The following is a 24,939-nucleotide window of genomic DNA, read 5'->3' as shown; positions in this document are numbered from 1 at the left end:
CTAACTGAGCACTCAGAATGATTTGTAGTACAAGCCTCATTCACTTAATTACACAGACAAGCACTTTTTTCCATGCCTAATGTTTGCACAGACACAGCAAATCAGGGTATCCTGTCCAAGGATACTTACAAATAGGCTGCAGTGGCTGGTGATGGAACCACTAACTGTCCGATTGGTAAATAACCTGCACTATCTTCTGGCTCATTAACCTTTTAATTATCATAACTGCATCTGATTAGAAATGCACAGAAAAGAAGAAAAGACACCAACTAGGAAGGATAAGAAAGACAAACGCAACAACATTGTCATCCCCCATGTAGCCGGTGTATCAGAAAAACTCAGGAGAGTCTTCTCCAAGCACAACATCCCAGTATACTTCAGACCCAGCAACACACACAGAAACTGGTTCATCCCAAAGACAAAACTCCTAAACACAGACTTAACAATGTGGTGTATGCGGTACAGTGCAGCGAGGAATGCCCAGACCTCTACATTGGAGAGACCAAACAGCCACTTCATAAACGTATGGCACAACATAGAAGAGCCACCTCCAGGGGACAAGTCTCGGCGGCCCATCTGCATGTAAAGGACAAAGGACAAAGGTCACTCTTTCGAGGATGCCAATGTACCTATTTTGGACAGAGAGGACAGATGGTTTGAAAGAGGAGTAAAAGAAGCCATTTATGTCCACTGTGAGCGACCATCTTTGAACAGAGGCGGTCGTTTACGACACCAACTGTCTGCCATTAATAATCCAGTTTTGAGATCCCTTCCCAGACGCCTTAATGCCCACTCACATCCTGGGCCATCTGACCTCAAGAAATCACATGATAGGGTGGGGCTAGGTTTCACAATGAGCTCACCCGAAACCTTGGCTGATTGTGACCTACACCCGTTTTTACACCTTGGCTCATGTGATTGGGTAGAGGATCATTAGGGGGTCCATTGTCCCTCTCGGTGGGTTACTCCCACAGAGCTTAAATCTGGGACTCTCCACCATTTGACCCTAGAACTGAAGAAGCTTCTCGGATGAGAGGTGAAACGTCTTCAAGCAACTTAAAGAAGTCTAGACGCTTTTCTTTCCAAGCTCCTTAGACTACGATGACTTTCACAGACATTAGAAATACACCTCTTTCTAAAGATGTAATAATGGTTAAAATCCAAACAACCCTATATAGACAGCCAAGGAGGGATATTTGTCCTTTATCATTTTCAGGCTACATGTGAAAATTATAAAATAGTTTTGCTCAAAAGAGACTTTGCTCAGAGTTTTACCCATGTTTAGTAGCAAGAAGGATAAAAAAAAATTGTCTGTATTACTGATAGTAAATATACCTCTCTGACTGCGGCTAATCTCCTGCTTCCCGTATCTATTACAACTTGTTTAACATTTTCAACTCATAGATCATTTTAAGATCTTAGACATTAATGAGTATGGCCACACAGATCTCTTTGATATGCATCTTTGTTTAATAATTCTTCATTGTGACTGGAATATTCAGACCCTGTGAAAAATAGGGAGATCTAACAGGTTTTAGACATATAAGTATATTTTAAGTATATTTGCAGCATGGTTAAAAAGATAGTAGGTTTTGGGGTAACCATGTGTTACAAGTGTGAGTGTGTAAAACAATTTTGGCTCAGTGGAAATGTGGCAATAAATAAGTGAATTAGGAGACATTTCCCCTGCAAAGTGATCTGATGCCAATGGAGAATTTCAGTACAGCTAGTTCAGTTAGGGCTAAATATGTGGACACTTAGCAGCATTGGCCAGACAGATGCAGGAGGTGTCCTTGTAATTTTTGCTCTTAAATTTTTTGACTGGCAGACAGGATATTTTTCTAAACAGGGTTCATTCACAGAACACTGGGCTGCCCTTCCCCAAAATAGGGGAGGAAAGAAAGATTTGCACGCTATTTTATTCGTGTTTGTCTTTGCCTTGGCTTCTTGTGAGGTGCATTTTATGACGCCGGGTGAATTAATGTGTTTGTCGTGCCTGCGGTCGAGCCTGTGAGGTCAGCATGTATTCTGGATTTTGTTTTGAACACATGATTAGCAAATAAGCAAATGTTATGCTCTTGGCAAACAACAAAAAATATATTTTGCTTTCTGGGTAGGCAAATTTTGTTTCAGGGGAAAAAAAAGATAGCTAATGGTTGAATTTCAGGAAATGAAACAACAAAAGACAATCTAACCACCTGCTCTTAATTTTACTGGAGAATGATCAAAACATGTTAGCTAATTAGGGACAGATGATCTTAATGTGAAATCTGTACTACAGTCTAAAATGGTCTTATGCACTTCTTTAAAGACCAGTGAACCTTTCAGCTATAACAACCGAGCATGTTGTGAATTAGTGCCAGCATGCCAAACCGAACCACAAGACAGTCCGGCGCTGACCTTTGAACTTGACTATATACCACCAGGTTGATGTTGGCACTCCATTTTCCTCTGTGCTGTGCTATGTCTGTGTATACGTGTGTGGGTGTTCATTCATCTTACTGTGGTTGCTGTGAGGCTATTGGAGGCTGTCATGCAGACATGCATGGGAAAGGTTTGTCGCGGCCCGATGTGCATTTATTCATAGCAACACATGGTTAGCTCGGGTTTGTTTAGTTGCAGGACAAAGTTCAAGGGCCTGCAGCCAGCATTTAATTGGTAAACACAATCATGTTTTCAAAAACACATTTTATGGCTGTCCCGGGGGCGGTAAGGAAAAAGAGACTGAAAGATATATATTTATTCGCACATTAGCTGTCACAGCATATTTTGCGCTTGGTATACGGTAAAAGTGCCAGAGGCTGTAAAGGAACTCGTAAATGATATTAACGGTGGATAAACAATTTTGATTAGTTACTCATGTTTAAATGAGCTTTTATATGGAATTGTACTCTGATTGTTGCTTTAAATCATGGTTTTAAAACCTTCAACCCAAGTCCACACACAGACACACGCATGCACGCATACTCACACATTGTTATCTGTATGGAAATACTGTCAACGCTTAGGAACAGTTTAGTTCAGCTCCTACCATGTGTTACTAAGTTTATCTAGATGTTGACCTTTTTTTAGAAGGGAACGTGGTCATGGGGAATTGGAAGGAACCGGGAGACACACTCTCACACACTCGCTCGCTATATGCTATATGCTATATGCTAGATGATAGTCGCACTCGTGTAACACACACGCACACGAGCACTCCTTACTCTAACAGTCCTGAGGGATTAGTAATGGTTTCTTGGCAGTGAGCCAGGCTTCTAGCACCACTAGTCTTTGGGAACCCATATCGAGGGGATTTTCAGCTAACCTCACGGTGTTTTTCTTGCACTAAACTCATATGTTTTCATCCTGACAGCACATGTTAAAAGAAGAGTTATCATTGTAATCACGGCAAAACATAAATGAAGCTCAAATGAAAACCAAATGTTTGTCTAGAAGTGGTTATAAATTGCATGCGCTGTATTTGTGATTTGTGCATTCATGCTGCTTTTATAGCAATTTCACTAATGGTTTTATAGCCACCAGTCACCATGGCAGCACTGGAAGCCAAATGAAGTGCACGCTGGGAGGACTATAAGAGTGTGTTGAGTGTCTTCAGGATTAGGACCACAGGGCTATTTTTCATTTTGCTTTTGGGCCACCAAACAAGAGAGTAATGGGGAGCATTGCCTCTCCTAGAATCTAATCTCCCTTCAGCACTTGAGGCCATGCAGGAGAGTGGGAGGATAGCATGGGTCTGGGCGTGAGTCCGTGTGTCTATTTGTAAGAGAATGAGCAAGGACCAGATGATGCATGCTAACAAGTGCAGCCATGGAATATTAATCACAGTCCTTAGTTTCTCCAGTGCCTTGGCTGAGGACTGTATCAGCATTCATGACACGTCTACACTTGAACAGCAGCACACTAACTGCTACTTTAACTCATTTCATTAGTTTGTTTTTAAGGCGGTCCAAAAACAGTTCTTCTGGATTTGTTTCTCAAAGAAAAATTTGTCATCAAGGATCTTGTTATCATATTTTTTGTCCATTATGACTATTGCTTAGTAGATAGACAATGAAACTTTAATTACACTCTAGGTCTTCTTCTGACATATGGAACTGAGAATTAAGAGTATTCCCTGAAAACCCCTCTTTTGTCTAATCATTTCTTAATACAATTTTAATGTGCGATAATGAATTACGCAGCAGTGGGGAATACGTTTCATCACAGTGTTTTTTCCTGAAAATGCTGCAATGAAATGTGAGTAAAACTGACTTTCTTTGAATTCAGATTCATTATTTTTATTTACATCAAAAATGTGGCACATATCTTAAATTATTTTTTTCCCATTGAGATTTGATGTGTTTCCAAAGTGTTCCTTTCTTTTTTTTTTAGCAGTGTATGTATTTTAAATGTCTCACAATGCATCAAACCTGTAACATATACATGTTGGTATTACACATTCTTTCTCATAATAATAAGGTTCATCAAAGCCATTTCTTTAGTGCTTTTATGTAAGAATATGAATGCACTAAGAATATATCTGTGACAGACCCGGTTGTGTCATCAGAGCTGTTGTGTCACTGTTAAAAGCTGGTGGATGTCAGTGCTGACATTTCCTTAGGTATACAGTACAGAACAAACTTTGCCCAAGGAAGAAGACTTACAAAACTCAACTACCACTTTCCAGTGTGTGGTTCTTCCAGCCAGGTGGACTGAGTGGTTACCTGGTGCACAGTGCACAAAAACACACATGCACATACACGAACATAGACATGCACTTCATGCTTAATGGTTTCTGTGGAAAGCTGCCAAACTCACTGAAGATCTTCCCCTCTACTCTTCTGTATTCCATCTATCCCTCCCACTTTCTTGGCCTTTTCACTCTCTTCTATCCCATCTCTCTCCATCCCTCTCTCTCTCCTTCTAAGAGCATATGCCCTTAAACCCTCCCTCCTCCCTCAACAATCTGCCACAAAGTTCCTTATGAATGACACAACCCAAGACAGAGAAAACAGACATATAAGATGTTTGTGAAATGACAGTCTGTCGCAGTATATGTTGTGCCCAACACAGAACAAGCCTGGAGACAAAGTACCATATTATCATCCTTCCTGTTGCATAAAAGCACTTCAAGAGGATCTCCTTTTTATTTAGTTTCCCTTTTCTGATTTAAACACAGAGGTCATGAGTAAGGTTATTGCAACAGGCTTGCACAAAAAGCAATTGGGGGGTTGGGTGCTGGTTGGGAATGTGGGAGATTTCTTTACATTGATAAAAGTTGGTCTTGGGCCATTCTACCCACGCATCAGATGGATCAGTACTTTACTGTGCTACATTTTGTTTTTCTGCAAAGGCATGTTTTAAGATACAGAAGATAACATACTGACATGTGGTGGATGTGTGATTCAGCATACCAATACTGGCCTCCAGCAGCACAGATGAGCATTTAAAAATTAGTAGTATAATGTCAATATTTCCATTAGGCTTAGTGTCAGTGCAAACAGTTCTACTCCTTTAATGCTCTGCTAAGTGCTTTTCAAACATAACATAATTTTGAACCAGAGCAGAAGCAACTGCACACAATTATACACAGATTCCACAAGCAGATGTTGTAAAGAAACCTTAAATTAACCATGAATGAAAATGTCTGAATCATGAGATATTGTCATTCGCAATTTGAGAGCATTGTATGACACTTCTTTAAAGCTTGATTGTGTTTCTGATCCAACAAAACATGCCCAGAGTCTTGATCACAAAGCACTCACCCAGACGGCACATGACTAAGTTCATTCAAAGTCAATTATTCTGAAAACTGAATCACTGTGCTTAAAGGATTCAGTTTTTATTAATTGCAACAGATAGGAAGCTTTTCATTCACTACCCAATCATTTGTAGCTTTTTCGTTTCTGTGATTATTCATTCAATGCTTAGATCTGCAGATTATAGATCTTAGCTTCAGGGTTTTTCAAACCTCAGTGTACATTCATAGATACCCCATAGTAAAAGTCAACAGTTGTGTTTCTTCACACAGGAGTCAAAAGTCCATGACATGGAGCAGGGTTTTTTTTCCAGAGAGATCAATTACATGGAGAACTGTGGATGATTCAGGATAAACTCAATTGGTTGGTTGGTTAGCTTGTTCTGGATCAAGAAGTGGAAGGTCAGCAACATGGAATATTTCCTCTTCACATGGTAATGCGTGGATCTTGCCCTTGTATAGTATTGTATAGTTAGTAATTAGTACTCTTTTATCCCTTAATTTTACCCAAATTTAGCATTTGTTTATTTATTTGTAATTCCTAGTTTTATATCTCTTGGAGATATATTTTTATATACTTATAAATCCACCATAGGAGGCTTGGAGTGAAACAGCATTTCGGTACGCTGTATACTGTGTATGCTGTTGTATTGACAATAAAGCTCTTGAATCTTGAATCTTTTGTAATAGATTGTTATCAGACACAATTAAAATAGACCATATTATAAAACCTTTGATGACATCATTAATTTTTTCTTCAAGTTGTTGCATGCCATTGTTGGCTTATGTCTATTGCTTAAGAATAATCTTGTTCAATATTCTTGGAAAAAAGAAATTCACCAGTCTCTTAGGGAGATATTTGCTGAAATAACATTTCTGGTAGAAAGTAATGGTGTGAGAACACAGTGAAAAGGGCAGTGATTAAAGTGTTTTTCCATATATTTCAGTTCCATTCAGTCGATTCTGATTGAGTGACTCAATGTATTGTTCCTTTCTTAGTTTTATTCTTTCAGTTGCTAATGTTTCTGTTTTTGTGTACTATTTGGTTATGCCTCTCCCTGAATGGTATAGTTTGTGTCTTATATCCTGTTAGTGTGTGCTGGACTATCTCAGTGGTGTCTTGTCACAGCTTGAAACTTAGGACCAGTATTGTAGACTCCTGCCTCTGTGGATCTGGTGCTTAAGACCTGTTCTTGTCCTGTTATGATCAGGACATGATCTCATAGCATTTCATCACAATGAATGAAATGAGGCTAGCTCCTCATTTCATTCTGTATTGTGGCTCTGACACTCACAAATCTTTGCACTCTCTCCTTTTGTTGCTTCTAGAGTCTCATTGTGCTAGACTTTGGATGGAAACACCCCTTGCATTACAAGGAGGTTGCCGGTTTTGACATCAGTGGGATTGGTTTCTTTATTTGGTCAGGTTTCCTTCCATCTGGGTATCTGATGACTGGTATGTCTACTGGATAGTGGCTTGTATCGTATTTCTATCACTCTGCTGGCGTGTAAGTGCCTCTTTTCTTATTCTGGAGCCATTTGGCCATGGTCAATCTCCTTGCACTCTCATCATGGTCCCCAGTGGCCTGTGAGATCCCAAGGTAGTTGTAGCTGCCCCATGTGGCCTTAAGTTAAAACACTTCAGTACAGATCAAATTCCTTTGCCAACATTTGGCCACAGCACTACAAATGAGATCCTGAAACCCCTTTTTGGTGAGGGTTAACAGCAACAGGAACATTTTATCATCTTGCTATGCTTGGTGGTAACTTGTGCACTGGTCTTGGAGTTGTTTTCTATAGTAGCATCAAGTTCTTGATGAACCTTACAAGTACACCAATGGGCCTGTATATTGCTCAATATTCTAGTATCCATGTGAGTGGAATCATGTCGTAAGCTTTCTCGTAGAGAATTCAAGAAATCAAGGTATGTCAAAACATTTTATATTGTTCAGTCATCCTTATCTGGTTCTGGTATTTGACTCTCTGCAGGTATTTTCTGTGGCCTTAAGAGCTTTTTCACGGATGTTCTTATAGAAAAGGCTGTAAGACTAATTAATTCTGGCACTGTATTTGTAAAATGTATACACAAGCACGAGGTTACAGTTCTACTAGCTATAACAACTTGGAATTTTCAATTTTTGGCATTTCAATTTAAGAAAAATAGAAATCCTAAGGAGTTTGCTAAAAGCATTCAGATCTGGTGCTATTCTTGTTTTGTTTTTGTTTTTTTACTTAGTGTTTATTCCATCTCTTTTATTCAGCATATATTTCTATTTCGTCTTTGTTTTATCTTATACGTTCTGATGTGTGCATTATTATTATTGCTACTTTTGCCCACTAATTTGCATAAATAGTGAAAAAGTAAAGTATTGCTTGGTACCTAAAGAATTTTTTCCCTTTGTTGCAGATAGTATGTGAAAAGAATGTCTTGTAAATGTGTAAATGAATAGTGAGATCATGAATTTTATCTTTCGTTAAAAAGGAATAAAACAAATCTAGATTTATTATATCATAGAAGCCTTCAACATTTTTCAAACAAGATACAAGGGATATAACTCAGGTCTGTTTCTTGGTCAGTTCATGGATTATTTATTTTTTTCTTACCGACCTGTGTGGAATGGACACTTCTTCACCTTCACCCCCCTGTTTCATAGAGCCCCAGAACCCCAACAACACACAGGATTAATGCATATAATAAAGCATGTGGCTGAATGGGTTTTGTATAGAGCAGAAAAGAGGTAATGCTCTGTGTTTTCTAAATGGGGGAGCAGAGGGCCTTTCAGAGGGAAAACATGCTGATTACTGTATTGTAAAATGGCTTTTGATTCCCCTTGCCTGCTTTAATCCCAGGACACAACAGTAGCCCTGTCTCCCACAAATGCCAATTGAAACTCTAAGAAGACTTGCATTACCAGCAAGCAGGGTTTAATTGTGAACTCACTCAGTTATTAAAGAAGCCAGGGCCTACTGAATTGGAGACCGGTGGGCCAGTCCTTCACTGCTTTTGACTATTATGGCTCTTTCTTTCTAGACTGTGGTTCGCAGTTTGTTGTTTGCTGTGCATAGGCCCTGGATGAATACAGGCTCCTCACTATAGAAATCTTTCTTTTTCTTCCTCTAAGTTTTTCCTCCTCTTCTACTACTGGCTTCCAGGGAACGCAATTATAGTGTGGAATTTTATGGGAGGATAGAGCAGTAGTGGGGAGTGAAGGGTGAGCAGGCCAGTGAGGCTATTATCTGTCACATAGGGTTGATTGTCCCCCCTCACCCTCCCAGCAAACACAAAAGGAGTGGTCAGAGCTGAACTGGAGAGCGGCCCCATCTTAAGAATGGCAACAATCAGGGGTGGCTGGTTCCTGCTGGCTTTATGCCTGGGGATGTTCACCCTGCAAAAACGTTTGGTCTCAATAATGGCTTATTCCAAAACTTCACCTTGAAAAAATTCCTGAAGAACAGGAAATTGTCTGTCTATAATTGATAAACAATTTTCAACTGTTTAACTGTAAATTGTAAAATGAATGCCTTTCACTTTTGCAAGTTCGTGGGGCCAAACGGGGATATTATTGATGTTGGGGTTCACTATTTGTGACTTTGTAATAAACTTAACTGATGATTGGCTCAATCAGGGGGCCATAATGACCTCAGTGGATTCCACGAGTACTCTGCAAATTTGTTTTTTTAATCTTTTGATTTGTTGTTTGCTCTCTTGCTTGTTGTTCGCTTAAAGCTCCATTTGAAAATCTACAAATTAAACATGTGTTTGGTAAAAAGTTTTGGAAACTCTAATAATTTAGACATACAATAATGCTTTATTCAAGGTGTGATCAGCCATAGCTTGCGAGCTATAGCACAGTTTGAACCCCTTCCACATTAAGGCAGTAAAAGTGACATGAAGTCCATTTCACCCTCAAAAATAACAAGGGACAAACACATGTAATGCTCAAAAATTAAACAAAAATGAAACAGATTAAACAATTTAACAGAACTCCGATCCAGTTCAGTTTTACCTCAGCATTCCTTCCCATCCAGCCGGCTAGTTCTCCATCGGACAATAGTGGATTGAGGACACCCTGAGCAGGCCAGCCTCTCTGGGGCCTTTGCACTGTTTGCCAGCATGGGTAAATAGAGGTTTTTTAATATCCGCCAGGGGGTTGAGAGGTGGGAGAGGGGTCAGGGTATGGAGCTCACTGAACTGGCAGCCATACAGGCCATTGTTGGTGTTTGTTAACAGGTGTGTGTGCTTAAATGGGAGTCTTTCACTGGAGCTGCTACACGAGCCCGTGGGGCCCGAGCACCTCTCACCCCCTCACAGTGTTCTCATCAATGACAGCTTTTCAGCGGCCCAGGGAAAAGGAGGAGGAGGAAAGGAGGATGATGAGGCTGGCTGAGAGATTAAAAGTGAGAGGAAAGACTGCACAAGAGTGCATAATGTTTAGAAGGTACATTACAATCTGGAAAACTGAATTTCAAGATGCATAGGAGGAATGGAAATACAGAGATGAATACATCATGATGCACTTGTACTTTTTTTGCATATTCACAATATGCATACAATCCAGTGATACAACGGTTGATCATGGAAAATGTACAGTGGCCTGAAAAAATATGTGGGCCCTTCGTGATTTTCTAGTTGTTGTTGTTGTTTAGCACATTTGTCACACTTAAACATCTCTGATCATCAAACAAACTCACAAAGATAACACAAGTAAATGCAAATGATGACTTTGTTTGTATTTCCCAAGTTCAAGAAAATCAAGAAAATAGTTAAATAGAGCCTGTCTGACAAGGTGAAGTCGGCTAAAAGATTTCAAATAGCAAGACATCATACCGCAATCTAAAGAAACAGCTGAGAAACAAAGTCATCGACATCTATCAGCCTGGAAAGGGTTACAAAGTGACCCAGCGAACCATGGCGAGAACCACTATCCACAAGTGGAAAATGACTCCAAGAACCCGTCAATGACAAAAGAACCTCGAGCAACTTCTTAAGAACTGCAGGCCTCGCTTGCCTCAGTTAAGGTCAGTGTAAATGATTCAACAATAAGATAGAGCCTGGGAAAAAATGGCATCCATGGGAGCGTTCCAAGGAAAAAAACCAGCTGCTGACCAAAAAGAACACAAAGGCTCGTCTCACATTTGCCTATAAACATCTTGGGAAAATATTATGTCGACTGATGAGAGAAAAGCTGAATCTTTTGGAAGATTTTAGTTTGGAAGATTTACCACCCAGTCAAACATGGTGGTGGTATCGTGATGGAATATCTGTCCATCGGTTTGTGCAATGGAACTCATGTACAATGGGGTTATGCAGCAAGACATTTATCTAAAACACACCAGGAAGTCCATATCTGGATGGCTTAGCAAACAAACAAAAACAAAAAGGTTCTGGCGTTGCCTAGTCAACATCTGGACTTAAATCCATGGAATAAAACGTCCCGCTTTAGCTTAAATAGGTCATTTATGCTTGAAAACACTCCAATGTGGCAGAATTAAGACAATTCTGCAAAGGAGGGTGGACTAAAATTCCTCCACCGTGATGTGAAAGGTGGCACAATTATCAGGTTTAAGGTGGAATTGCTTTTTACCACAGGACCAGGTAGGTTTGGATAACTTTTTTCCATTAATAAATTAAATCATCACTGAAAAACTGTATTTTGTATTTACTCATGTTATTGTTGTCTTATATCAAGAATTTGATTGGTAAGAAACAAATTCAAGAATAAATGAATTCTTTGTAAGAAATCTGGAAGGAGGTAAAGACTTTCTCACAACACTGTTCCTACATTTGTTTCTTGGCTATATTTGAAGTACAGATCTGTATTTGGGGTATTAGCTTAAAGCCAAGCACAAAAAAGTTGCTTCAAATGTCCAAATTTTTACACAAAAAACAAACAAATGTACCAGTGGACATGTGATCCGGGTACATACTACATAGATAAAAATGCTCTTAGCAACTGATCCCCTGTTTGGGTCTTTATCAGCAAAACTCTCTCCTGTTTTCTTTCCTTACACTTCTTGTCTAGCTGTACTGTATGTCACCAATTAAATAACAGTCACAAGACAATCTTAAACACATCTCTTTCTAGGAGCAAACATACGTCTTAAAATGTTGCCTGTCCTGCAAACTCTAAGTTGTCTGTTTACAAAGGATTCCTTTGGGTCTTTACATTGCTCCTCTGTTGACACTGCAAAACTTTTTTACAGTTGGTTTGCCATCACATTTTCCTTCCCATGTCACCCCTGTCTGTGACACACCAAGGCCCAAGAAAAAAAGGTCAAGTCTTACGCATTTTCACCACGTGTGTATCAGGAAAAATCGTTATTCTGTGGCTGTGGAGGTCTAAAAACAGAGGGCAATGAGTCTCCCCCCGCTATATTGGGTTGTGTGCTGAGGATTACTGTGCTAAGAGTAAAAGAGAGCAAGAGAGAGAGAGAGCAAAGGAAAGCTGTGTGAATGATAACCTAGCCACACTGCTCCATGGAACCCTGCCCTATTAATAGTTTCCACCATGGGCAAGTGAGGAGGAGACTGCAAGTAAAAGAAGGGAAATGAGGAGAGAGAGAAAAGAGGGGAAGCAGTAGAAGATGCTTCCTGTGTGGCTAGATGGGTGCTGGCCACACCACGGAGAAGGAACCTGCCTTGGGCACTGTGGAAGAACTGATGAAAGCTGCACTTTTCTCCTTTTGCAAATAAAAACAGATTTATTGTCTTGTCAACATACTGCAACTAGCAGGCTTTATTACTTAATGTAATTATGATAATACTTTTAAGTGAGCATGCCGAAAAAAGCTGTATTTTTGCGCAGGGAAGAAAGTTCCTTTTGACTAACACTTTTCTTTCAAGCATTATATTTGGACTGGCGACTTGAACTAATGTTTGTTTTTTCTTCATTCTCAATTGGATCACACTACTTCGGACTGGTTTGGTCTGGCCTAGGCTGAGTAAACCTGATTGGTTTCCAGGTTCTGTATCTCACCACATGTCAATATAGGCCCAGTCTTTTAACATGGCCCTGAGGACTTCCAATCCCTCTTCAAAGTACACTTTATGTGTGGAAATAAATCCACAAATATTCTGTTAGACGCTCAAATGTGTTAACAGATTACAAATAGATGACAGATTATTTTGTGGAGTCTCAGTATTGTGCTCTGCCAGCTGTCTTGAGCTGTCTTGACGAGATGATGAGATTTTGTTCTTTGTATTTGGTCTTTCATCTATTTGCTTTCTTTGTTGAGATGTAGGCTTCATTTAATGTATACGACTGATCGAAAATGGCATAATTAGGTAGATTTATAGCACATTCAGTTTTCTGCTTATCATAACTGGGACACACTGTGCATGAATTACAATGAGCTACACGGATAAATGAATCTTGGAACCAAGTACTCCTGTCCTCAGGTGGTGAAATATGACTTTGGTGCCCATGAACAAGATAAAAACAAACTGCAAGGCCTGCAACGCCCAAGTCACCACAGGCCTTGGCACTGTCAGGTTTCAGTGGTATAACAGCAGCATGCAGTAAAAGGCAGCTTTGCATTGCAGATTATACATGTTGGTGGAGCCCCGCTGATAGGACGGGTTAAGGGAGCAGTCCACTCTGTCCCTTGGGGAGATCCTTAGTCCAGGCAACAGTCAAGTATAGCAGTGTTTTCCTCTATAGGGTAGAGGAGCATAACATGTTAAATGCTTCAAAGTATATTTAGGGCGAGTCCGGTAAAGAGCCTCCCATGCTTGACTTAGCAAACCGCACACGTCTTTAACATATTTACCATAACTGGACAGAACAGATCTAATTCCAAAAAAATCTAGAGAAAATAAATACGATTACATTTTCTCTACACTGCACTGCAGAAACTTCAAATTGTTTGGGTATAAGTAGAGTTAATACTGTTAGAACAATGCAATATGTGAATTCATTGCTTAATAGAAATCTGACTATTTTGCACATGTGACTGTCACTCTAGCTGAGGAATGTATTCTCAATTAATTTTGTCAGCTTTATTTTTTAATTGCATTGGTGTGCAAAACATATATTTCTTTGCTTTTTATGTTTCATGTTGCATTATGTTTTTGTTATGAGTTGGTTATCGAACATAGTACTTTTTAGGGTACTGAATTACATCAGAACCACCAAGTACCAACTCACAGTAAATCAGAGTACATATGCATAAGAGTGAGAAAATCTGATGTCACTCCTGTGACGTGTTGAAGAACAACACACACGTGGAAAGTCAAAAGCAGGGTCAGGTGTGGTTACACTTGACTCAACCCATATGGAAAAGAAATAGAAAAAACTTATAAAAGACTTGCATAAGATGTGGCCTACTTCATATAGTGAATCATATAAGGCTTATACGATTTACTCATGAAAGTGGCCACTTTCTCATTACTTTCATTATATTGTTTTAGTAAGTATCCAAAACATACAAGTTTAATTTATATAATTTTTCAAGGGATCTTATTTCTGTTTTCACTCTTGTATGCTTTTCATACAAGTTTCACACAAGACAGATACAAACTTTATAAGATTTATATATATCTTTTCCATATGGGAATCATTGCTCTCTCCGACATTTGTGGTGCAAAATGCAAAGCCAGTCATGCTGACACATCTAATCTGATTCTAATCAAACACAAAAGGTATCTAAAACTGATGAAGTCAAATTCGCCAAAGGATCTGCAGCCCTTGTTATGTCTGTGATGGCACGTGTGTGAATTTATGGATGATGTTGATGAAAAAGCTGTCAGAGAAACAGGGCATTCTTTTCACTGTGTTGGTTGATTTTTATAATTTTAAACTGGCTGCACTAACTAAACTTTCTTATCACTGTGCTATTTAGGATTTTTTTTTTTAAACAAAACTCAAAAACATTCACATTGACACACATCCATGAACCTCCTCTGCGGTCTTTGTATCTTCTTCCTACCTGGCAGCTCCAAATTAAACATCCTTTGTCCAATATACCCACTCCTCTACACATGTCCATTCATCTCAGCCTTGATTCTCTAACTTTGTCTCCAAATCACTGAATCTTAATTGTCCCCATGCTTTACTCATTTCTGATCCTGTCCTTTCTGGTCACTTAACATCTCACAACATCTTCAGCTCTGCCACCTCCAGCTCGTCCTCCTGTCTTTTTGTTAGTGCCACCTTCTTCTGGCAGGTGTATCTAAAGTTCCTACCTTCACCTCCACACTCTGGCCTTTTCTTCTCTTGTGCTGCCTCCTAACATGCCTTCTCCCTTGTCTTTAGCCATCAGTAAGAGTTCCTCTGGCATCCTGTTGGCCATCAGCACTGGAGGTGCTTTTTGTTATCCCAACCAATCCAATGTGGAAATGTCATTTTTTTAGGATCCGGATGGTGAATTTGACTAAGATTTTATGCCAGATGTTCTTCTTGACACAACCCTCCCCATTTATCCAGACTTGGGACGGGCACTAGTAGTACACTGACTCGTGGAATCCTGTGGCTAGGTTGTGGAAATGAATTCACATCTTTAGTTAATTCTTGACCATATTCTATTTCTGATACCACCATTTGCTTAAGGATGCATCAAGAGTTTAGAGCAGGACAGTGAAATATCCCAATTTGATGTTGCCCCACAACATGATGCGGTGGGATTTATGTGGCTTATGAACTAAAACTACTATGATGCACCTGGCTTAGAGCACTGAACCAAAAGTTACAGTTTCTGTGCATTGTACTTCAAAAAAGTTAGTTATGATAAATAAGGGAGGCTGTGATACCTAATAAATATCAGTGTCAGTCACTTTTTGTTTCACACAGCACATTTTCTAACTTCCAACTGGATAACAGTTCCATTTCTTAGGAAAGACAAGTCACATTATTTTGAAATTAGTCACACATCATTTGTCAGTGAGCAAATCATTTGAACACAATAATATAATGACACAGATTTGTTGGATGGAGTAGCCACATGGAAAGGGGTCATAAAGACCTTGCAGTGACCTCTGTTACTGGTCTCCATGTGGGTCCCAAAGCTTCATATGTGGAAAACGTGCAACAATTTGTGATTCTGAATAACAAGTCTTTGAACTGCATGTTGCTATGATGCACATGCTGAATACAAGTAGAGCTTCCAAAAAAGAGATGAGCAGTTGAGAAGTTGCGGGAAGTCTTCGGTTTTTCTGTGTTTTTCTAGAGCATCTGTCTTCCTGCTCTGACTCAAAGAGACAAGCTGGAGGCAGCGTTTTGCTGCCCTCCAAGGCCTTGTATGTGGGGAGTAAATCATCTGCACATTGCGTGAGACCATGCTGTTGTTCACTGGTGTCTGTGACAGGGCTCATCAGCACAGTATTAATTAGGGATAAATACTAAGCATAAACAATAAACATCTGACCACAGAAGCCACAACTACCTCCCATACCATTTCAGAGCTTTGCCAAAAAAAGTAAATATAATAATCTTTTCAAGATTAGTTTCCTCCCACATAGCCAGCTAAGTGAACCCAGCTAAGTGAAATATATTATTCAGCTGATATTAGTTAAAATATGTCATTCCACAGGATCTAGGAAGCCAGACTAGATTGTGTTTTACGTGGCAGTTTTGCTGGATCTCACTGCAGATGCGCATCTTGGCATATGTTGCGTCTAAAATAACCTTTTCTTGTGTGTTGTGAATCTGGACTATGTTGTTGTTTCCTGAAATCAACAGTGATTGTGTGATACCTGTATTCATCCTAATGGCCAAAAGCAGGGGTCTCCCATGGTTTCAGAAATAAGATGTATGATATAGGAGTCTATGGGAAAACAACCCTGTGATCCACAGAGTGTATAGTTAGAGTTAAATAGATGATAAAGCAGGGTGTGCTGTAGGACTTTATGGCGGATTTAACAAAAGCATGACGTTGCTACTGAATGAACGTGCAGTGTTGTCTGTTAGTTTAACCTTTACATGAACACCAAGATGGCAAAGGCCACAACAGTCAGCCAGGACTTCACTGGCTGCCATTCTGCAACTGCATATTAAATCAATGCACACTGCTCTAAATAAAACCATTTTGCCATGTCTGTGACTGGATGTAGATGGGTGGCCATTTCATTGGACAAGAAGGCCGTTTTATTGCTGTAAATTAAATAACATTTTCCTTCTAAAATGAGGGGTGAAAAATGACAGACTCTAGCATTACTTGCAGTGTAAAAATTGTTTATGGTGAAAATGCTGTCAACACCTGAAGGCTTGATACGAAACATCTACAGCCTTCACAGGACATTTCTGTGTTATTGACCAATTTAAAATACTGGTAAGAAAAATAATCAAAAAAAATTGAAATGTTACTATTGGAATTAGTTTGATGAAAATGGTTAGAGCTTGAAATTGTTACATTTCTTCTCACGTTTTAGCCTATAATCTGTAACCTTTTGTAATTCAAAAGAAACCTTCCCAAAGTTCTTTATGGAGAACTGCGTTTAAATAGTTCTGCCTCTGTGCGTGTGTGTGTGTGTGTGTGTGTGTGTGTGGTTGAATGGGAGTAAGTGAGTGCATGCAGAAGGGGGGATGGTTGAGGGGACAGCTGTAACGGAATCACTTCATAAGTGAAATACCACTCCCCGTACAATAGCCAGCCACAAACCAGAGCTGTGGTGCAAATGTTTTTCCAACATGGCATGGATTTATCCCTGCATACTGGGATTAAAAAATGCATTTTTCACTTACTTCAAATGAGCTACCAGAGAAGGTTATGACTGGTACACTCTGGCTTTGGGATCTCAGATATGTTTCATTCAAACAGTTTTGTACGATGTTTTTGTCCATCTTTAAACAGTCCTGTGCTTCCAGTTGTATTGTTCAGATTTCTGGAGCTTCAGCTGATGATCACATATGTCTTCCCTGCTGTTTCACCTTTTCATTTTGGAGACACGTTTACTGAGACGGGCTTTAGAGTGCCCACGTCAATGAAGACAGTCTATTGAAGGCCAAATAAAGGGTGCTAAAATGCATTCGTTCTACATAGTTTCACATGCTGAGCGCTACTTTGCATCCATCGGCCTGGAGGGTTAAGATTCAATAGACCCTCACCCTGAATTTGTAGAATGGTCTTATTGAGGAGACCAAGGGGATGAACTACATTCCAGAAGCCTGTTGGGAGAAAACAAGATGGCCGTGTGTGACATGCGGCTTTGTTGGCGGGCAAGGGATGTCTCTCATGGCCATCAGGGTGTCAGAAACAGTTACCTCTAATCGCTCCTGATAGGCAGAGAGGGCCCGGCCACAGCCACAGGGCCTCGTGATTCAAATCACAATCACTTACAAAAACGCACCATGACCACACATTGACAGATTAACATTCCGCATGTTTAACTAATATCTCAGGAGCTGTGAAAAAGCAGTGACAAACTCCCTCCCAGATTCCAGATCGCATTGTTCCAGTTTTTTTCCCTTGCACTCTCCATGATGTGAACCTGAGGGAACAGGAGCGTTGGAATTTCCAAGATGGAATTCCTCTGAATGTCCATTTGACCTGACTCAACACTTAGTGTCAGCATGGGGAACAAAATCATTAACAACTGGACCATGGTGATTGCTGACTTGAATAGCTGTTGTGACCCAGGACTAATGACTGCAATGGGCACTTAAGGCAGGGAAATGCTACGACCATGACTCCACATTTGGTATTTTTTTCCAACTGTCATAGACTACTTAACGTATACGTTATCCCCGTGGTAGTGATTGTGTTTTTGAGTGCTTGAAGAGAAGGCAACTGATCTTCTTTAGGTTTGTGAAGATGTTTTGCCTAAAAGGTTGGTTTAGTTCTAAAACAACTTATCAAGAGTCCAAGGTAATCAAGTCTAGCTTTAGATGAGAAGCCCTGGACCCTTACCCTGAATTTGTAGAATGGTTTTATTGTTTCCCTCAGTTGTTTTAGAACTGGGAGTCCCAGTTAAACTAGATTACTTAGGACTCTCCACCTTGATTACGTGGGCAGAGAGTTTTTAAGTAATTAAGTTAAATTTATTACCTGGGACTCTTCATCAGTTGTTTTAGAAGTCAAAAAACCTCTTCAATGAGAGTTGAAATATTTCCCCAAACCTAAAGTCCAGTTGTTTTCTTTTCAAACTCTAAAGACCTTCAGTAACCTGGTAGACTCTAAGTCTCCATAGTCACAGTCAAAGTTGTAAGAATTGTGCTTGTTACTGAGATCTATAGTTTGTTGTTGTCTGGTTTAATTGTGACACAAGTGCATCTAGAGACAAATATCTTCAGGGGTTGGTTGGTATTGTAAGAGGTCGAACCACCATATTCCTTCTGTTTCAGTGTACCTTGACACTGGCAGTATCAGGCGTTGACTATAGTCTATTTCCTAATTTGATGTTTTCAAAAGGGTGGCGAAAAGTGCTGTCTAAATTAAAATATAAGAAAAAACTCACATAGATGTTCAGCTGGGTTGAGATCTGGGGACTTTAAGGGCCATAGCACGATTCACATCACTTTTGTATATATAAAACTACTTCATGACTCCTTGTGCCCCGTGGATAGTAGGATTGTCCTTCCAGGAGAGACCATTCCAGTCAAGATAGATTTTATTCTTCATAGGATAAACGTAATCAATGAACAACTTTGTCATGATTTATTATAAACCTTCCCTGGTAATGGGAAAGGGGACCCAAAAACAAACAACCAGAACTTACCTGTACAATTCTCTGTAATGTGTAACTAACAAAGAGATAATATCCAAAAATTCTGAGAAACAACTTTTCCTTTTCCCAGAAAGTCAAAGAATCGTGTTTGGCAGACGTTTTTGTAGGATGGCCACAAGATGGCCAGGTTACACTGGCACAACTTTGATTTTGGCATTACATATTTTAATGGTTAAAATATGAATGGTCTTTTAAACAATGTCATTTATTGTCACATTGTTAGCTTTGTGGTGGCACGGTCAGATCATATCATCTATTGACATTTTGAATCTATCTATCTATTGTCCATCCATTCTCTTCCGCTTGTCTTTATCTGGGTCGCAGTCGAGTAAACTGGACTGAACTGATATCTTTAAATTGAAAATCAGTATAACCTATTGAATTTAAAAAGTTGAAGTGAATAAACCAAAAGGCCTAACTAGTGATAATCTGTCAAATGATAGATTAATGCTTCTTTGAATGTTTATTTTATTTTTACCTTTTTTGTCTGTGGAAAGGGGTCTATAAAACATCTATTAAAACAGGTTTATACAGCAACTAGTTATATATCAACCACTAAAAGCATTCCTTAGGAATGTCCAAATATAAAATATATGGCAACTGGAAAATCTTCAAATGAATAGTCCAGCTAAGGCATTAGTAATATTTATTCAGTCCAAAAGCACTTCGTTAGCTAATAAGTGTTTTTCTTTGTAGTGACGGATTCAACTTGTGATATATTTTTATTATAAATTTAAACAGATCAAAGTTGCACTGATATCAAATCATACCAAAGCGTCACTGTTACACAGTACACAACGATACACAAGTGTCAGTATGGTTAAAATGCAAGCAGGTAAACACTCAAATCTGCAATTGCCTAACACAAATGATCATAAACCAGCATCTGGTGCAGTATAGCGCACGTGCCTGCCAACACTGTGAGGCCTCCCCTCACCACTCTGACCGCACATGGCTCTCCTAGCTCCTTTGGCACAGAACCATAGTAGTATGCCGTATCACTTTTCCACGTGATATATCTACCACTGTCCTCCTGTGCAATCCACAAGGTCTTTATGTGGGTTGGGAGTGATGGAGGGTTAGTTCTAAACTCTTTCCACGAGATTCGCGGTGGTGCACCTGTTTATCGAAAGCTCGGGAAAATGTCAGAGCTGCTGTGGCAGATGATTCCTAGTCTTTTTGAGTCAGAGCAAAGTGTCAGTGAGCATCTCAGACATCTCATTGCTTCGCCAAAATTGTAGAGTGGAGTTTTGCTCTCCACACGAAAACATGCCACGTTGGTTTCATTTGATATCTGATCACAGATTATGTTCCCCAGTCATAATTAGGAAATATTTCTTTTGGACATTTTGTGCCAGCAACATTATATTATGGTTAAAGGAAACCATTCATGCAATGTTGAAACGGCAGAGCTGAAAAAATATGTCACATTTGAAAAATGTATAAAAGTGTTCAGTCTTATTGGAGGCCTTTTTTTTTTCTTTCTCTGAGCAGCCAAATGAGTTTAACCAACACTTGTCAACAGCCAAACCATCAAATAACTGACATGCAACATATTTTAAACCAAAGAGTGAGCAAGCTACCGCAACAGCCCTGACAAAACCAAGCTCTACAGGCAGGGGGTTGTAAATGAATCCAAATAAGACCCAGCGCCACCCTGTAACAACTTTTCAGTGCTGGGGAGGAGGAACCTGTGAAAGAGCCAACCATAGGCCAGAAAGGAGTCTCTCACGGTCACTGCTTATAAATGTACCAACCCTTTAGACCGGCCTGCTTCTGCCCTACTCTTACTCACTCTCTCTTTTTCTCCTCTCATCCAGTATTATCACTTTTTTATCATCTATAATATGTCTTGCTTGATGTTACACAGATATTTTTATTACCTTGTGTTACTTTATGGTAAATGGCCTGTATTTATATAGCGCTTTACTAGTCCCTAAGGACCCCAAAGCGCTTTACATATCCAGTCATCCACCCATTCACACACACATTCACACACTGGTGATGGCAAGCTACATTGTAGCCACAGCCACCCTGGGGCGCACTGACAGAGGCAAGGCTGCCGAACACTGGCGCCACCGGACCCTCTGACCACCACCAGTAGGCAACAGGTGAAGTGTCTTGCCCAAGGACACAACGACCAAGACTGTCCAAGCCGGGGCTCGAACCGGCAACCTTCCGATTACAAGGCGAACTCCCAACTCTTGAGCCACGATCGCCCATTATGCTCATATTCTGTGTTTGCATTATGCATAAATATGTGCATGTAAAACAGCTCAAGTGACAGTTCTGATTTAAATAATTCTAGATCTTTGCTCATAATTTTAGTAATAACACTCTACTTAATGATAAATGTCTTTAAATGCAGCAACACCTTGAACAGATATTAGACTTTAATCAACAATAAACAGTTAAAATACCTTCTGTCACTGTGTTTGCTGTACAAGTTCACTGCAAGTTCAGTATAATCTGTAATCAGTAACTCTGTTGGCACTATAATTGAGTTAGAAAAGAAGGCCACCGCTCTCATGTCTTCATCAATATGTAGTCACCAACACCAGCTCATATGTTTGTGTACTGTTTTATGGATTTTACCTTTGTTTTAATATGGTCTACTCCCATCTTATCTTAAGAGTAGTTGAGTTGGCAGCAAGACGTCAATCTGATTGTGTTGTCGCTACAGCTTGCCACTAACCTTTTTTGACATATTCAAGTGGGTAGTCATGAAAATGCTGGACATGGAATAAGTCACAACCTTAAATATCAGTGAATAATTATTAACAACACTCACAAAGAAGAAAATTAACTGATTATTGACAACTCACGTTGCAGAACAATATATATACCTGTAAGATTAGGAAGGATGAATTGATTTTAGAAAGTTGTAGAAATAAGACCAAAACATGTTTTAAAAACTTTAATAGGACCTTAGCTCTATATCTAATTTACCTAAGCTAGGACACTTTCGTTCAGTACTACTGTGAAGAACTCTTAGCAAACCTAAACCTAAAAGTCTACAACAAGCAACACATAGTCCGATAGAGCAGTCGGCGACCCACTGGAAATCCCAAATGCCTGGGAGAGCCAGCAAGTGCTACATACGACTGAATTTTCATTAGCTAGATGGTTGATGTTGGAGTACAGATTTTTCCCTGGGGGAGGGTGGCTGTCAGGAGGTTAACAACCAGTCTGTGTGACTGGAACTTTAGATGGAAATCTGTTCCCATGACAGGGCTTTCCTTTTGAGACATTGATATGAATGTAGTTATTTCATATAACTCAAGGTATTCAGAAATGTAAATGTCAGCTTTTCTTCCACTTTGCCTTTCATGTCCCAAGAGAGGATGCATGGTGCTGGCACAAAAATAACTCCAACTGCAATACATTAATTTCTAAGAGCCATGAGAGTGGGCTGCACAGTCTCACTAGCCAGGAAAAAATTGTGCCTCATATGCCATAGAATCAGACCCAAAAAAATACCCATACCCTGCTCCCGTCCTTCAACGAATACACACAGACACACATGCATTTATTGTGTTTATGATATACTTGTTTTACTGTATTGCCATTTTGTTAAAAATATTTCCATGATATGTAAAATCATAGCTGCGAAGAGAAAATACCCCCCCCCCCCCACCACCACCACATATTTAGATAACTAAAGTTGTAAACTTTAACCATCTTTGGGTTAAGCTTGTGTTAAGCCTGAGTCCTCTGCCACTATGTCAGCACTTTTTAATAAAAAATTAATTGATCTGAGGTCACATAACATGTGGAAAGATTTCAATGCAACATGGAAAGCATTGAATGAGGCACAGTGGTTCCTTCGTTGCATTTGGCTGATCCCCTAGTATTTCATAAACCTGCATTCATCGGCTTCATTTTCATGACTTTGATAAGTAATTCTTTCATGCCATGTCTTGCCATTGTGGTTGTCCAATTCTGCCATCATGGGGCCTGTAAAGTCCCCGTGACAGTGTGTTTAAGTTTACAGATAGTTTGCTACATCCAGCCTCTAATCTGCAAGATTTACTGCATACCTTATTCACCCCCTGTAATTAGCAAACTTCCTAATAACTCACCTCATACATGTAGAACAGCTTCTAACCCCACATATCAGGACACAACAGGGCCTACTGAGATGTCAGTTTCAAACTGAAAACAGGAGGACGTTGCCATAGTGACAGTCACCACTTAAGCCAACTCTGGTTTAAGATGTGTTCACTACTCTTTTGCCAAATCTGAAGATCTTACGGAGGGAACTTCGAGTAGTATATTTAAGGAAAGAGAAAAGAAGGGATATGACTCAAGAACAGGATTACTGTGGGTCACAAATCACTGTTTGTTTAGCTGTGAAGTTACTCGGGCTGTGCATAAAAGATTAATAGAAAAAAAATTCAAAAGATAAACACACATGTAAAAGAAGCCCAGACATCTTCTGTCAGAATTAGCCAATCCTGACGTGACCACTGGAAGGTCGGGTCATCCACTCGGCTGTGATTCACCAATGCTATCATGGACCCCGACAACCACAGTACGTCAACCAGTAGTCTGAGGGAAGGCTTTGGGGTCAACTTTCTGCTAATGGCTCAGCGCAGCAGCACAAGTGTCTGGTCAGACCCGCTAGTCAGGCACCACACCCTGCCAACAACCACCATCTGACAGCTGCCGTTGGCTCGACAACCTGTGCGCTTGGGAAAAGTCCACTGAAGGCCAAGCAGACATTCTGGACATGAGAGGACAGGAGCACGTTTGGTGTCTGCGCACCCCATCACTTCAGCTGCATGTAAAGCAGGTCATATTCTTTAATGGCCCGAGTGATGAGAGGTGTAACTGCAGGTTGCAGGCCAGAGAACTGGCAGGGATTTAAAATGGATTTTACGGCTGCTCCAAGACCTAATAGCACTTCCCAATGAGGTCTAATGCGTTTATGTATTTGTGGATCACATTTTACTGCAATTCAGCTCAATAAAACAGAAAAATATCAGGGTAGAAGTTTTCTTTGGAAGGATGATATGCAGGTCCAAATGCAGAAACCATGACACTTAAAATTAGAACCATATTAATTTTTCCTCTGCCTTCTGCCCAAGTCTGCTAATTGATAGAACATATCCGAAATCTGGTAAGGTGATCCTAAGATGAACATACTGAGCAACTATTCTTTCAAACCGCAGTTTCAGTCTGTATGTGGTCAGAGGCTAATTAAAATCATCAAGGAGGGAATTCAAAGTCCAATAAATATTTTCCTAATCTTTCGCAGCTTTCAACAAAATGTGTGGGATTATTATGTACAGACATAAATTTGATTTGTTGTGTTTACAGAACTCAAAGCAGAATATCTGAAATGATAATTCAATGAGCCATCTCATTTCTTTATCCTCTAATTAGATTTATAACGCATATGGCACTTCACAGCCATATTAAAGTGTCACAGAAGATGGATTATAAAACAAGTATCATACATAGACTCGCATGGAAATAAATATTGTTCAGATTATTTGTAAATAACGACCATATAATCACCAAGTTCTGGCTTTAA

This window comes from Perissodus microlepis, chromosome 7, assembly GCF_051167445.1.
Source record: "Perissodus microlepis isolate ML-2025 ecotype Zambia chromosome 7, ASM5116744v1, whole genome shotgun sequence".
NCBI classification, from domain to species: Eukaryota; Metazoa; Chordata; class Actinopteri; order Cichliformes; family Cichlidae; genus Perissodus; species Perissodus microlepis.
The sequence above is the reverse complement of the archived record's forward strand: the minus strand, read 5'-3'. Positions refer to the sequence as shown.